Source organism: Macaca mulatta, chromosome 20 (genome assembly GCF_049350105.2).
Source record: "Macaca mulatta isolate MMU2019108-1 chromosome 20, T2T-MMU8v2.0, whole genome shotgun sequence".
Taxonomy (NCBI): Eukaryota; Metazoa; Chordata; class Mammalia; order Primates; family Cercopithecidae; genus Macaca; species Macaca mulatta.
Genome location: NC_133425.1, coordinates 75,471,504 through 75,488,345, shown reverse-complemented (window position 1 = coordinate 75,488,345; position 16,842 = coordinate 75,471,504). Strand labels below are relative to the sequence as shown.

The 16,842-nt window shown below is 41.7% G+C and overlaps 1 long non-coding RNA gene across 2 annotated transcripts in view; it reads right to left on the bottom strand.

Moving 5' to 3' along the window:
• The window catches only part of LOC144338249 (uncharacterized), a 109,097-nt gene that overhangs the window by 78,154 nt on the left and 14,101 nt on the right, over nt 1-16,842 (bottom strand). For both annotated transcript variants that reach the window (XR_013412223.1, XR_013412224.1), the window contains exon 2: nt 11,119-11,285. This is a non-coding gene — a long non-coding RNA (uncharacterized LOC144338249). The remainder of the gene's footprint in view (nt 1-11,118; nt 11,286-16,842) is intronic.

The following is a 16,842-nucleotide window of genomic DNA, read 5'->3' as shown; positions in this document are numbered from 1 at the left end:
AGAATTCACATGCCTGCTACATTGAACAATCATCACTGAGGTTGCTCAATAGGACTGATAAAGATTCCAGGGAAATAAGCTAGTATAGGTGTAGGGGTAAGGGAATTGAAGTCAGCGTACTTGACTCTGTGTTCAAGCTTTGACTAAATTTCCTGGTTATTCATTCTCTCAGTTTTAAAACAAATGATGATATAAAAAATAGCTTTCTTATGGCCATTCTCTTCCTAACACTTCATGTCCCATAACAGCAGCTCTGAGCAAGTATTTAGCTCCCTTAGAGTTTTTTGGTGGCCTCCTTTGATGGTCCCTGCTGTTCTTGGGATAAACTCTAAAGTCCTTGAGGTGATATGTGGGCCCCCTTCTTCTCTATGCCCTCACTATCTCTGAGCCTCAGTTTTTATTGCTTCTCCCTTCTACCCTCAGGTTTGTCATGCTTCCTCATGGGCAGGGCCCCTGTGCCTGAATCCCCCCCTCCCCCTCAGACCTCTTCCTCCTTAGTGCTTTCTTTCTCTCTGATATCAGCTCTGCTACAGTTTTTGACCCGTTTATGCATCTCAATTATCCTTCTATTATATGTCTTATTTACCACATAACTCTTGGAATCATTATGTTGCTGTTGATTTGTGAGTTACCCATTTTTTTAAAAAAAAGAACATAACAATGAACTCCATAAGGATTGAGATCATATTGTTTTTATGTTATTCATTTTGTCTCTACTGATAACCTGTGATAGAGTCAGATATTTGTTGAACGAATGAATGAATGGAGAGATGGAGGGAGGCATTGAGGGAGTTACAGAGGAAAGTAGAGAAAGAGGGGGAGGGAGGAAAAGATAGAGAGATGGAGGGAGGATTGATCACCAGATGGAGCTGACTTTTCTCTGAGAAGATATTTATAGTCAATTACAAATGAGTGGACCAGTCAGATGTGATCCTGTTCCTTTATGTGGGATATATAAAGATGTGAAATAACTCCTTTAAATGTCTTCAGATTCCCCAAGACTAAATACCCATGGAAGCGCCCCTAGGGTGCTTGAAGCCCTGAAGGGGAGGTTGCATTCTTTCTGAGCTCTGGCAACTGGGCTGTGGACATTATTTATTACCGGAGAACTGCTAGCTTGTAAGATGCCCATCCCCCCCACGTTTATTATATACTTTTTTGATCAAACTGTAAACCAACAAGAGAGTGTTTAGCAATCATTAACAGCTGTTCTTGGAAGAGGACTAGATCATATAATTGTACATTTTACAATGTTCACCCTGGCCACTGACTGTTCCACCTCTGTGGCCATGCATGTCCTCTGTAGCTGGACATATCACAAACAAACCTCCTGGCTAAAATCAGAAAGGGAAGGAGCAAGAGGAGTGGGAGAAATATCCAAAAAACAATTTACTCCCTATCAAGTTGCTGAGCAGCTTGAGGCCACTGCATTTTGGTTTGCTGCTAAGTGAATATGTAACCACTTTATATATTTCAACAAAATTAAACTTAAACCTACAGAATTAGGTTTATTAATTTCTGTCAGGGCTCAATGGGGGAATAAGAATGGCCATTCATTATGGACACACAATTACTGGAGACAAAAATGAAGCCCAGCACTATTAAGTATAATAAAAATGTTGAACACTGAGGAAATTTTCATTAAATATAATCTATTCTTTATATTACTACACTTAATCCTTGATGTCTACTCCTCTGTTTTTCTCCAACCTATTTAATTTTATTACTTAACTTTTTATAAATGTTTCTTAATATAATTATGTTTAAATATTTGGGAGGAGAGAAGAACCTTAGTCTCTTAAAAAAGAAGGAAGGAAGGAAGAAAGCTCTTTTCATCTTCACTCCTATGATGGTGAAAAATGATGTTTTTTTGAAAAAAATAAGTGCTAAGTGGGATTTTATTGTTGGGGCAAGGCCAGAACATGAGAGAAGGAAAGGCAATAAATAAGAAAAAAGCAGCACTGATCAGCAATTGTAGTAGAGCTCTTAATATTACACATTTAAATAAAACTCCACTGCCTTACCAAAAGTGTCTGTGAATATTTGCATGGCCAAACCCTGTAATTAAAAGATGGGCCTAGCTAATGTTATTGCTTGCACTACATGGAAACGCTTGTGATTCAAACATTTATTTTTTTAAGCCAGGATAGGTTCCTGTGCTAGTAAGCTTTCTCTGTTTTTGAGAATAAACCCTCAGTTCCGCTCTCTAGAGGAAGAGAGTGGAGGGCTAAGTATTAAGATGTTGTGGTGTCTCAGGCAAACTCTCCAAACTTTTAAAAACAGAAGGAAAGCTGTTCATGTGGCCATGGACAGAAGGATAGTGGGACATTAAATGGAAAGCAGTACAAATTTAATTTTATTTGCCAAAAGGTAGTCACTGTGCTTTCAAGCTTCTTAGTGGACATATTATGTAGCATGGTCTGACGTATTTTTTGATACATAATAATTGCATATTTACAGGGTTCATGTGATATTTTGATTCATGCATACAATGCATTTTTAAAGCACAGTTCGGTTAGAAAGTAGCAATTATATAAGCATGGGATTTAGGGATATTGAAATGAAATGGTGACTCATACTTATGCCAATTAATGGCTGCTTTAATGACTACATTCAGAACAGAGGGGTCTTGGTCTCATGGCCATTCACTTCAGGAGTCCAGTTCTGGGCACCACATGTTTAATTTTAAACGTTGTCTCTTTTCTACATTTTCAAGCTATGCAAGAAGAAAAATCAAGCTTTCACCATTAGTTTCTCTACGTATAGCTTGAACCCTACCCTCCCGATATGCTTATTCTGTTCTGCTACTAAGCTGGGTACTTGATATTTGCATTGTAATAACTGTGTAAATTTTATTCATAGCTGAGTCATGTTGTATACAGTATAATGATCCTTTTTAAAAAATTTATAGATTTGTTTCTTTGGAAGCCAAAAATTTTTGTTGCCATTGCTGTCATTATTATTACTACTTTTTGCATAGTTCTTGACGTATACTTATTCTTTCCCTAATCCTGCCATTGGTGTAAATCTCAAAACTAGGATGTTTTGTCAATGCTATCTTCTTCAAAATGGCCCTCTCGAGCCTTCCCACCTGCTCCAATCTGGATTGGAGGCTCATAGCTGGGGTTTGGGGATCTCCTGTCACCACCATTCTGGGTGCCCTTCCCTCTCTTGTGCTGAGTCCGTTTTTTCCTGAGTCCCATGCTCTCTTCTTGATCTACCCCTTCCCCCATGATGTTTTGTAACACATATCTTCTGGTAACTTCCAGAGGAGAAATGCATGGGAATTAAAATGTTGAGAACTCGCCCTGTTAGAGAAGCTCCCCCTTACAGCACTGTCTGAGTGATCTCCCCCAGTTTCTCCCTGTACCATCATCTTATTTCAGTCCTCTGCCTAATCTTCACTTGAACTGACAATATTCTTATTTATGTATTAGCTCACTTTGTTTATTGGCTTCCCCACAAGAAAGTAAGGTCATGAGTGCCAGGTCCTTGCCTTCTTTGCTCACTACTGAGCCCCAGTGCTAAGAACAATAACAGATCCACTAGATCATCCATGAATGTTTGCTGAATAAAGGAATTGATGAGGTTAGTAGCTTGCTTGCACATATGAATTTATACAGAGAAGGAGGTGTTGGAGAAATTTTGGCCCTCATTTGACGTAGCCCATCGTTAGACAGAGGACATGTGGTTCTCCATATGAATTCTCCGTATGAATGAGAATATACATCAGCCTTTAAAAATAAAATCAGTAGCAGCCTTCCCCGGTGCCACCTACTCCTGGTCCCTCTAGCATGGGGCTTTCTTTTCAGCCAAAGATGCAAAACACCTAGACTTCAGGCCCTCCCTGGAGCTTTCTGTCCTGTAGGATTTGGTATTGCTCTCCAAAACAATGTGAAGAAATGCTTGATTCTCATCTTGCATAGCTGGAAGAAAGTAAAAAACGGCACTTAAAATTGAATGTGTGGTGGCAAAACTTGAGCTGAGACAAATTCCAGAGAGGCGTGCTAAGAGATGTACTCCCTAAAGATTCAGTATTCTAGAACGGTACTGTGCAGACTGTTCAGAATACGTGAGTGCATATGTGTGAGTATGTGTGTGTGTGTACATGTAAGGAGACATTGCGTGTGTGTGTATATACATATATGTGTGTTTATAAATGACATATTGATTACAGTAATATAGCCATTATAAAACATGTGAAAAATAGAATTAAAAAATAGAATAAATGAAAATAACTTTAAATGGAAATGTTGATATTTTCTTTGTACACCCTATTCAATCATTATATGTATACCCTTTTGGAAATTCTGATTTAGATTTGTATGTATCAAACTTCAATGTTCTGGGGAAGCACCTGGAGGACTTCTTAAAATTTAGATTTTGGCTGCGTGTGGTGGCTCAAGCCTATTGTAATCCCACCACTCTGGGAGGCCGAGGAGGGTGGATCACTTGAGGTCAGGAGTTCGATACCAGCCTGACCAACATGGTGAAACCCCGTCTCTACTAAAACTACAAAAATTAGCTGGGTGTGGTGGCGGGCATCTGTAATCCCAGCTACTCAGGAGGCTGAGGCAGGAGAATCGCTTGAAACCAGGAGGCGGAGGTTGCAGTGAGCCCAGATCGCACCACTGCACTTAGCCTGGGCGACAAGAACAAGACTCTGTCTCAAAAGAAAATAAAAATTTAGATTTCTGTGCTCCTTTCAAAGAATGGCTCACTAGGACGTACGAATCTGCATTTTCGCTACCTTCAAATACTGACCTAGACACCCTGAGCATTGCTTATTTGGGAAGATCCAAGCAAGTCAACATATTGGGATTATGCCAGCTCAGCTTCTAGTCGAATTGCCTTCACAAACACATTTAAAAAAAATTAGCAGGCTTTTGGATTTGATGAGAAAGAATATCAGTTAACAGCAACAACAAAGATCACAGATCTCTCTTTTCTGCAACTTTCATTAAAGAACTATTGTCCGTGGCGGCTGTGGATGCTCCTTACATTATGCATTCTTCAAATTTAGTGTGAAGGGTTATCATTTTAAAAAGAAATGGTCCAATGGTACTAACAGCTACCTACTTTGAATCCCGTATTTTGCATCGTATTTAGTGCTAATCACTTTTCTTTAGCGCCGACAAGACAGACCATTACAAAATAGGTAATAGTATCCTCAATTCACAGATGTAGAAACTGAGGCCTAAAAGTCACTCCTGCCACAAACAATACAAAGTAAAACAGAAACAAACAAAAAACCTTGATTCCAGACTTGCAAGGTATGATGTGAAAACCTAGAGAAGTGCAGAACTCGCCTAGGATCACAGAGCTGGTGAGTGGTTGAGCTGGATGTTAGCTGGGGCTTCCTGACTCAAGCTCCATGCTGTTGGTACAAGGCTGAGACTTCACTCCCTAACACCCCTTGACTGATGGTTGGCTCTGAGCTAACTGGGACAGGCAGAGCTGTTTAATCAATTCCTCTGTCTTCCTTCAGTTACATCCTCTATCAGCTGCTCAGCTTTGTAACCTTCTTGTGATAAGTAGTGAGCAATGCAAAAGAGAATTCAAAAGGATCACAATTCATCATGTCCAGTACACCCCAGAATGAAAAGGACCCTGAAGTTCTGATCCAACGATTCAATGATGCCACATTCTCCTAGAAAAGACTCCCATATACTCAGCATCACTGATGGGCTGCCACTCAGCCTGTACCACACACCCTCCTTGCTGGGCTGCGCCCCCTCCCTCTATCCACATGTTTGGCATCAGTTACACAAAACAGGCAGAAGCCAAGCAGCATTCTCTCTTTCCACCCTGATGTTTTGGCATTGTCTACACATGGCCTCTGGGGGCATTCTGATGGATGCTCTCTTTTCCCTATCACAGTAATATTAACCTTGTTTAATAATCTATTAACACAGAGGATAAAGATCTTGTTAACATTCACAAGCTTTCTTTGCCACTGAAACAACACTATCTTTTTGTACACTTTAAAGCCTGATTTTTTTTTTTTTTAAATGGCAGGGGTTGATAGATGTGGTGGAAAGGTACTGGCAAAGAGACAGGAGGTCACCTGGTTCAGATCCCAGCCTGCTGTTTACCGATGTGACCTTGGTGAGGTCACCTAGCCTCTCTGAGCCTCTGTTTTCTCATTTGTAAAATGGAGCGGCTGAATCTACATTGCATTGCTATTTTGAAGTTTCAAGAAAATGTATATAAAATGTCTAACCTGAGACAAAGTAGTCACTGATATATATTAATTCTTTTCACAATCCTTACATCCCCATGAAATGGGTTGGCAAGGAATTGAAATTAAGCCCATCAATGAGTACCCCCTTTACGATGCTTGATTTTTTGACTTGTAAGCACCCTCCCCCAGAGACAGAAGCCATACTGTCTACCATGACAGCTGTGCCTCTTCATCAATTCAACTAACATTTGGTGGAGAAAAAGAAACTCAATAGACAAAGCTATGGTGGATCTTCGGAAATCATTATAATGACCCGGAAGCAGCCGAGTGACTTGCAAAGTCCATCTATGTATTTGTAGCCAGCTGTCAAGGAAAGTAAGAGAAGGGAAGAAAAAGGCCTTAGTCCCCTTTGCGGTGCATGTCCTGCCTACCTCTTATGGACTACTCACTGGTGTGCTAGAGGCCCCAGCCAGCTGTTTTACAAGCTTCACCATGTGTAAGTATCACTGGGGATCCTGTGAAAATGTAGCCTGCAGATTGCAAATGCAGATTCATTCAGTAGGCCTGGAATGGGGCCCAAGACTCTGCATTTCTAGCAAGCTTCCAGACCCTGCTGCTGCAGGTCCCCAGACCATTCTTTGAGTGGCAGGCACTCTCATTTTGTACACATCATTCGATTGGCAGAGATGCTTTTGCATTGTTTTCTGCTCCATCTACTAATTCCTCATCCCTTCTGCCTCTGAGTGAGTTACATTCCCCTATATTTCCTTTTCCCTTTCTTGGCCCAGTGATTCTTTAGAGTCCCCTTGTTTTACTTGGCTATTCCTGTCATTCTCCTTCTTAGACTCTGAGTGACAGCAAACAACATCAAGTTCAATCTCTCAAGGAGGAGTTTGCAGCTGGAGATGGGGAAATAATAAAAATAAGCAAGTAGACAACATTGCAAATCCATGAAACAGAGTTCCAAGACAGGAAGTTAAGATATTAAACACTAGTTAAAAGAGGAGGATTTTCTTTTCAGCAAATGTCACATGTGTGGGGTTCAAATAGAAAGTTTAAAATCTCCGACATTGCTAGGAAATTTGTGGAGATGTTGCTAAGATGCCGCACAGATCTACCGAGATTATTATTTTCATTCTTACTGAATGGAATACTTGAGAAAAAAAAAAGTGTCAATGTCCACTGCATCCCACTCCTCTCCATCAAATTCAAATGGTCTGAGTTGGGATTCAGATGTAGATTTGTTTTTAAGCCACTACAATGGAGAATAATCAGGATTTGGGGGCTGGGGTGCAGGTTGGTTGGGAGGAAAAGACTCTTGCTTATCTGGCAGAGAAACATACAAACGTGTTTCTATAGGGATTCCAAACTAATACCTTCCTTTTGGGGGAAAAAAAAAAAAAGCATCTCCTAGGTGATTTTTTTTTCCGTCAAATGTATTCTTCAACAGAGAAATATTCATTTCCCTCCTGGATTAATTGCAGCCCTGTTGCTGATGGTTTTTGCATTAAATTCAGCTGCTGCTTGCTGTGGGTAAAGGCGATCTGATGGGGAATGCGTGAAGAGGGGCAGCTGCAATTCGTAGGGAAATTATTACCATTTCAAATGTCACTCAGCCTGATGCGTGATTAAGGGGAACGTGAGGCACCTCCTGTCTAGGCCATGGGCTGATACAAAAGCGGAAATCTGTTCTCCCAGACTGGCACGCTGCACTGTCCTAACAAATGCCTGTCACCCCCAAAGCTGCCTTCCCCAGCACACTCAGAATCCTGAAGCATTTAGTTTCGATTACAAATGTCACTTGTCATTTCTCGGATGCTGGCTACATTAATAAACCTTTTCCTTTTCCTTCTTGTAGAATTTGATTAAAGTGTCTTGTGGATAAATCACATTTATCTGTTTTCCTTCATTCCCACGTTGTGTACACGAAACGGCAGGAAAGGAGAAACACCTGAACTTTCAAGTCCCTGGAGTGGGCAGATGCATCGTCTCATTAAGTACTCCAGAGGCTCTGCAACATCCTAAGGGATTTTTGCTTAACTTGTTACACAGAACTGTGCAACCAGCGGTCTCCTTGTGCGCATGGGGATACAGCGAACCCTTGGGATGGGAAGGAATGGGTCTGCAAGAAAGAACAGACTCTTATGGAGGGAAGGGGGCAGGCTGGGCTCACGTGGGAAGACAGCATGTGGCTGAGTGAGGCAGAGACCAAAGGTGACTGGGCGGAGGAGTGTTTCCTTGCAGGGCTGGAGTGTCATGTGCTGACATGGCAAATCTGTGGTTCCAATCAAGGTGGTCCCGGGGCCAAAGGCTTTTACCAATGGCAGCAGAGCTCATGGCACGATAGGGGCTCTAGGTTTAGACAGAACTTGGATTGAGTCCCAGCTCTGCCCTGGAGCACCCTGGTTCACGAGTGATGACTGTGGTCCTCAGTCTTCCATAGGATGATGAGGATTCAGTGAGGTAACACCCGGGTACAAAGAAGTTAATAATGTTGTTGCCCATTAGTACTGCTCAGGGTGACCCTCACAACACATGGCAGACAGTGAGAAGGGTCACCACCAAGAGCACGGCTCTGAAGTAAGGTTTTGGATGCCCCCTGCTGGGCCAGGTCTTAACTCTTTAGTTGCTGGATTGCCTACCTGGCAGAAGCCATATCAGCAGAGGGGTGGGACACAGAGACCCCTTTCACCTGCACAGAAGTATTTAAATATTTTAGCAAGGGGAACAACTGTGTTGGTCTTAACAGGCTGAATATCAGCCTTGCTGCTGTGGGTTAACGGAGTGACCTACTTTGTGACAGCCCTCTGCTCAGACTGTATAAAATACCTCTACAGAGACGGCTATCATCTGGGGGGCTCATGGTGTAACCTTAGATCCAGCCAGGGGTTCCTGGTGAGACCCTCTGTGTGATTCACACATGCTAAACACCTTCTGTGTACTAAGCACCAGGTTACAAAGTGACAAAAGTAGGCAGAAAATGCCACAGCCCCCAGTGAGCTCAAGGTCAAGTAAAAGAGACAGGTAAGAAAACAGGGAATTGCAAGGTGGAACATCCAGATAAATCAAAAGCATACAGATGACAGAGGCATGGATTCTGCCAGTGGGACTTAGAGACAGCTTCAGAGACAGTTGAGCTTTTTAAAAATATATATTAAATTTTAATTACACCAATTACACCAATTAAATGTCACTGGTAAAAAAATTAAACGTATACGGATAAACCTAAAGACCCCCCCTAGGACCATTCTAGCTCAATCCCTAACCCCATAGGTAACACGGTTATTAGTTTGATGTGAATCTTTGAGTCTATTGTTTTAAAAAATCCTAATGGTATGTTGCGTGTGTGTGTGTGTGCGTGTGCGTGTGTGTGAATGTTTACATAAATTGTATCATTATTGTATCTATCAGCATTGAACTTGCATTCTGTTTCTCGCCAACATGCCCAGAGGCTCTCCAGGTGACTACATAATAAATTGCCTGTCTTGTCATCTCCTGCAGAGTAGTTCATTGACAGTGGGTCCATAATTTGTATAGCTGTTCTCCTACTGATGACATTTATATAATTTTGATTGTTCATACTATAAAAAGCACTAAACATCTTGCTCCTGTCTCCTGGTAAATAAGTGTTCAATGCATGAGATATAAGAATCTGCATTTGTTGAGTCATTAAGTATACAACAACTTTCCTCCTTACCTCCACCCCAAGTAGCTGTTTATACACATATCTTTTCACCAGTTGAGTATAGTAATGCCAGTGTTTCCATACCCTTGCCAACACATATTACATTTTCCCCATCTCATAGGTGAAAAAAATTTAATGATTTTTTTAATAGAATGCATGGGTCTCATATTTTAATTGGTCTTCTCCTGAGTGTATAATGTACACCAGCCGTTTATATTTGTTTGGGTTTAGATTTAGACGAAGACTAAGACTCTACGAGGCAGATAGCTTGCCAGGTAAGAGAAAGCAATGAGAGCAAAAGTAGCAAGTGCTTTCAGAGGTCTACAGGTTTGGGGAATGTGTTGTGAGTGAAATATTGGGTAGAAAGGGAGAAGGATGTGAATGAGAGAGTGGTGAAACCAGCATTGTAGGGTTCTGGACCACACTAAGGGATCTACCTCCCATCCTATTGCCAAAGAAGACACATCTGGTATTCTCAGGTCTTAGAGGTTTAAGATGAAGTTTGCACTTCAGAAACATGCCTCTGGCCGCCTTGCAGAAGAAAGACTGAATACAAAGTAGTAGCAGAGGGGATAGAGACCCAGGACTTATTTCTAAGGTGGAAGTGACAAGGCTTGATAGACTTTTCAAGTATAGAGTTTGAAAATGATGGGTATACTGGACACGTATTATGCAACTACTCAGAACTCTTCTTCTTTAGTCTCCCAGATGGATGCAGACTAGAAAGATAGATAGGTGCAAATAGAAAGGTGCTACTCAAAGTGTGGTTCATGAGCCAGCAGTCTCAGCATCATTTGGGAACTTGTTAAAACGCAAATTTGTAGCTCTACCCCACATCTACTGAATTGGAATTTCTGGTGGTGGGTCACCTCCAGGTGACTACTTTGCACACTTAAATTTAGAATCACGAAGGTCCAAGAATCTTATCCAAGATTCCACATGAGAAGAGTCTGAATCCCTGAGTCACCACCTGGAGGAGAGCCACTCAGGAGAGCCAGCTAAACAGGATCTCTTGCATAAAATCCAGACTGAAAAAACATGGTTGCCTGGTTAGGCCATTGAGATATCTATTTGTTGAAGCAGACTGGGTCTACAACGACCAATACACAGTTCATTTAAACAAAAGTCCAGATTTCTGCTCCCCTAGCAGACATTTTTAAATCCCCACTCTGAGAGGTGAATATGTTTATAATCAATGGTCAGATTTGCATCTTCCATGCGGCCACTGGGAAGTAAAACTAGGACTTACGTTTTCAGTCTCTGTGGAGTCAGGAGAGGACCAGGACCAATTTCGCCAGCTCTGTATAGGTCTCGAGTGCTGATGAAATACTTTTAAGGATGATTCTTTTTCCTAGCTTGGGTCTGACACTCTAGATGCACAAGTGGCCCAAGTGATTTCTCCACTGGGAGAAAGACCTGGAGAATAAAAATAGGGAAAAAATATTCCTTCTCAAATTCCTGCTTCTCATCCACCACTTTTATCACCTTTAACCTCAGTTCTCCTTTGAAGAACAAACAACTGCATCCCAACTCGCCTTCTACCGAGTATCCTGTATTCCTCTATCTAGAAAGAGAAAAATAACAGCAAACACTTTGTGTGCTTGCATCACGCTGTTCCTAGTGTCTCTGTAGGTCACTGGGTTGAGAAAGATTCTGAAGCTCTGTTGTAACACAGTGGGTGATATGGTTAGGCTTTGTGTTCCCACCCAAATCACATCTTGAATTGTAATCCCTCCATATTGAGGGAGAGACCTGGTAGGAGGTGACTGGATCATGGGGGGCAGTTTCTCCCATGCTGTTCTCGTGATAGTGGGGAATTCTCAAGAGATCTGATGGTTTTATATAGTTTTTCTTGTTCTCACACATGCTCTGTCACCTGTTGCCATGTAAGATGTGCCTGCTTCCCCTTCTGCCATGATTGTGTTTCCTGAGACCTCCCTGGCCATGCAGAATTATGAGTCAATCAAACTGTTTTTTTTTTTTTTAAATAAATTACCCAGTCTCAGACAGTTCCTTAGAGTGGTGTAAAAATGGACTAATACAATGGGAGAAAATACCAGTGAATTGTTTCTCGTCGCAATATACTTCAACCCTGTGTTGGTAAATGCATTACTTGTTATTTCTAAGAACCTTCTTCTCTGACTCCACACACTTTCTGCTCTGCCTATACAGTGAAAATTCACTCAGGGGTCTTGGGATTTCCTCTGTGGCTCCTTCAGGATTGAATCTGGGAGCCTCTGTCTCTTGCATGCATTTCCCATTGGCCTCTCAGAAGGTCAGTGTCTTGGGAAGAAGTGACACCTTATGCCTTCTATGCACCTCAAGCAGCAGTTCTGGGTTGAAGAGCATCTTTTGGTATTGGTTCTGGAATAGGCATGTGGTGAGGCCACTCAACCCAATGCCTCTATCCCAGGAGCCAGTCAACCACAGTTGGTTGCCCAAAGGTGACCTACCACCTGTTTTTTGTACAGCTCACAAGAATGCTTTCTACATTTAAAAAATAGAACAATTAAAATAACAATATCTAGTGACACATGAGAAGTATTTAGCTATACATGTAATAAAAAATTATATAAAATTCAAATTTCAGTGTCTGTAAATACATTTTACTCATGCACACACAGCCATGCTCCCTTGTTTATATGTCTGTGGCAGCTTTTCCGTTCCAACAGCAGGGCCGGCCAGTTAAGATGAAGACTGGGTTGACCTGCAAAGTCTAAAATGTTTCATATCTGACGTTTTGCAGAAAACTTGTGTTGATCTCTGCTCTATCAAGTTGGGAAACCAGGGGCTTATGGGAACCCTTTCCCATGCTGTCAAATAGATTTCCTGGATTGACACATCCTTGGTGTGGCTGCTTATTAAATTATTGGGCAGGTTAGGGTAGTTTTGAGGGTTTTCAAATTTGAAAACTGGGTTTTGGGTGGGGTGGTGAGTTGGTCAGATGTCTAACCTCAAGCTCCTAAAACCCACACAGGTATGAAAGTGCAGGTTCCGTTGGATGTGGATTTCACTGTGGGGAGAAGAGCAAACGGAAACTTTAATGGAGAGGTCTCTGCTTTTGCAGGTGCCATGTTTTTTAATTAGGGTGTGGGCTGATGAGGCCCAACTCCATCTCAGAGGCATCATGGGAAGGGCATGGAATCCATCAGACATCAAACAAATGGCTTTGGGTGAGAGCATCTTACAACTGGCACATACATAATTGTGGGGTTCACCATTCCCGATGGGAGCTCGGAAAATCAAGATGCAATTCCGAACGGCATTTCCAACCGTCCCTGGAAATGGGGGGAAATCAGTTTTATTTATTAATTCCATCTTGCTGGCTACCAATTTGGTGCGAACAGTTATGTTTTTCAGCATGTTTCCACCTTGCAACTCGCAGAGTTAATTTAATGAAATGAGTAGTCTTGTGATGACCTGAAGGGGGAAAACACATTAATCTGGAAACTATCAAAGCCGTCTGACATGTATTATTGTAGGATTCAGAAAAAATAAACAGTTTATGTAGAAGATTAAGTGGCAGTGTGGATTTGCTTTTGACATATCTTGTCTCCAAATCTAAGTTGGGAATTTATTATCACACCATCATGTCACAGCTATCTCATTTATATGATAACACATCTGTAATGTTTTACAAGTGCAGCACTACTTGTTCGAAATGGGGCTTTTTAAAGTCCTAAATTATAGTACCTGGAGAGGCATGCATAATTATAGTGCGTGTTAGCAAATGAGAGGGTGCATTTTCCACCCGCACTCAGCATTAATCGTCAGCACAGTGGGTGCAATAAAATCATAATTGCTTCTTCCAAACTTCTCATCTGAGCTGCACAGGTTGAAGGCGGTGGTTTGGTGGGGAGATGCCAACACCGTGGTGGGTGGAGGCTTCACTCTCATCTTTCCAGAGAGTCCCTGGATTGTGTGGCTGGAATTGCTTGTGAGTTCAGACAGGGAGCCAGTCCCCAGTGGAGCTACACATTCAGGTTCCCTAATCTTAAAAATACTCTCAAATCAGCACATGACAAAACAGTACAGAATGGTGATTACGGGCCCTGTTTTCTGGATGTAGGTTTGGATTCCAGCTCTGCTCTTCAATTTTAGGTAAATTATCTCCTTATCTGAATAGCTGTTTTCTCATCTGCAAATGAAAGATGGTAGCTCCTAGCTCAAAGTGTTCTTAAAGCAATTAACAATGCTTATAAAGCACAAAATATACCTGCAATAAGCGGAAGGTGTAATTACAACTCTCCCTCTGAACATCATTGTCTAATCTGTGCTGTCCAATAGGGCCATCACTGGCCACATGTGGCTAGAGAGAACTTGAAATGTGGACAGTCCCAGTTGAAAAGGGCTGTAAATATGAAACACCTACTGAGTTTTGAGGGTTTAGCATTGGAAAAGAATATAAAATATCTCACTAATTTTTTCTATTGGTTACATTTTGAAGCAGTAATATTTTGGCAATAATAAACGTTACCAATTTCTACTTTAATTTTTTATTTGTGGCCACTAAAACATTTAAAATGATGTAAAGGGCTCACATTTTATTTTTATTACATAGTGCTGGTCTAAACAAATGAACGCTGGCCAAAACATTACGTGAGTATATGTTTAGAGTTGCAACTCATGTTTCTTGGTATTATCATCATCACTGATTTACTCTTATCTTACTCTGGAAAAAAGTATTGCAGATACATTTGTAAAGAAAATAGAGAAGATCTAATGATTACTGTGAGTTACCTAATTTAACTGCTAGCTCCCTGGTAGCTAAGGCAAAGAAAGAAAATGTATGTGGATCACATGGATGTCCTTTTAGAAGGCATAGGATTCATTTGGAAAGCACAGCTTTCTCCTAGCACTGCCTTCTCAACAGGTTATTTCCTGGTGCAATCTTGAAATTGCATATACACCTGCACCTTTCCATCCTCTCCAAACAAGGCTTTTATGAAGTCAGAATGCTGTGAGTCATGCGAGCTCAGTGATGATAATTACATGCCCCTTCGTTTATGTAAAGTATCTTATTTGATCCTCAAAGCAGCCCTGCAGGATGGGCCGTGCAAGGACTATTGTTTCTTTCTTATGTATGACAAACCCGAAGACTGGGGGGACGTCAGGGACTTGCTCAAGTTTTTGTAGCCAGTAAGTAACAAGGCCAAGACTCAAACCCTCGTTGTCCAAAGTGGAAACTCCCTATGCTTTTGGCAATCTTGTACATGTTAGCGTGAAAGACATTCCTGAGAGAACGCAGAGAGCATGAGGCCCCTTGCCAATAAAGGGGACACACAGGCAACTGGGAGGCTGATAACTCCAGGGATGAAACTATGTTTAACCAAATAGAAGGAATAGATGCTTCTACATGCATTCCACAATTTTACTAACCGTGACACACCTAACTCAAAATATTTTCTATCTGGGCCTCCAGGGATGACTGGTCTTTGGGTATATTAGCTTGCTTACCTCTGAGGGTAGTTCTCCTGGAAACCTAACACACTTGTCAGTCACCTGGGACTTTGTCACAATGCAGATGTTCAGGGAGAGGCCTGCGGAGGGCCAGGGTGGTACCATTTCTCCCAGCATAATGCCTAGCCTGTTGGTCTGAGGTTTGAGTAGTGAGGTCTATTACACTTATTCTCTGCTTTTCTCCCAAACTGTCTCAACCATAGACTTTTATACAAACAGAAGAGTACTGATTCTCAAATTTGGCTATACAAGAAAACCTCCCTGGGGGCTTTTAACCAATACTGATGCCTGAGACCTGCCCTAGACCAATTAAATCAGTGTCTGGAAGTGGGGCTCCGAGGTTGGTAAGTTTTCACCTCTCCCCAGGTATTCTAATCTGCATCTGTGCTAGAAAGCTTAACGTTTGAGACCAATGGGATCATACAACTTATTTCCCTCTGCTTGGAAACTACCTGAGACTATCCAAAATGACACAACATGGTCGTTCATTCTTAAATTCAACTATTGAGGGCCAGCGATGTGCAAGGCACGAGATGCCGCATGGAAGGTCCTGGCCTTCTTCTCAGTGTGTTTATTCTACTGGGTTAAATTGCTGCTGTAGGGATCTCTGAGAAGAGCAACAGGATCATTTTAGATAGTAAGTGCTGTGAGGTAAATACAATGGAAATGGGATAGAGTCACTGATGGAGGTTGACAGAGGAGATTTAGATGGGGTAGCCAACTTTCAGGGAGAGTTGAGAGAGAAGGGAATGGCCCATTGGAAAAAAAAAGAGGGGAAGGAGATTTTGGTAGAAGAAACCCCCAAGCTCACAGGTAGAGCCAGTTACCAGGAGACCAAAATTGGGAACTCAGCTGTTTTCAACCCAGGGCAGCAGCTTTTAGAAACACTGGTAGAGAATTGTAAAAATCTAGATTCCCATGTCCCACCTTCATTTTAGTTCACTGCAATTCACAGAGTGGGGCTGGGTATCATCATGTAGATGTTAAAAGCAACTTGGGTGATTTGGATTCAGCCTCTAGACTAAGGAGTCCCAATGTAGACACTGAAAAGCAGAAACTTGAGCCAGAAATCAAAGGTGTGTTGACAGCCCTTCCCTTCAATAAGCGAATAGCTCAACCATCTTCTTTGAGCTACAGACACAGTAATGTAAACAGTCTCTAGAATTCCCACATCACTTCCTTTCTTTTCCTTTTCAATAAACAGCTGGTGAATGTGACATTAATTTAACTGTAATGACTGCTTTTAATTTTCATTTTAAATCTATACAGTTACTATATATTGGGTTGCTGGCTGGTGCCAACTGCCCTGGCCACATGTCTGGTTTTCATTTAGTCTGAGTTCCTTTAGGGTAGTCGTCTTCAGAGGCCTGGTTTAATGCATAACCCTAATTGCAATGTGGAATTAAGCTGGTGCTGACTGTAGCATTTTCAGTTTCAAAATCAAGAAAAGTATCTCCTAGGAGGGGGAAAGAAAGGTCTCCCAGGGTTACACTCCCTCATGAGGGCCTTATCT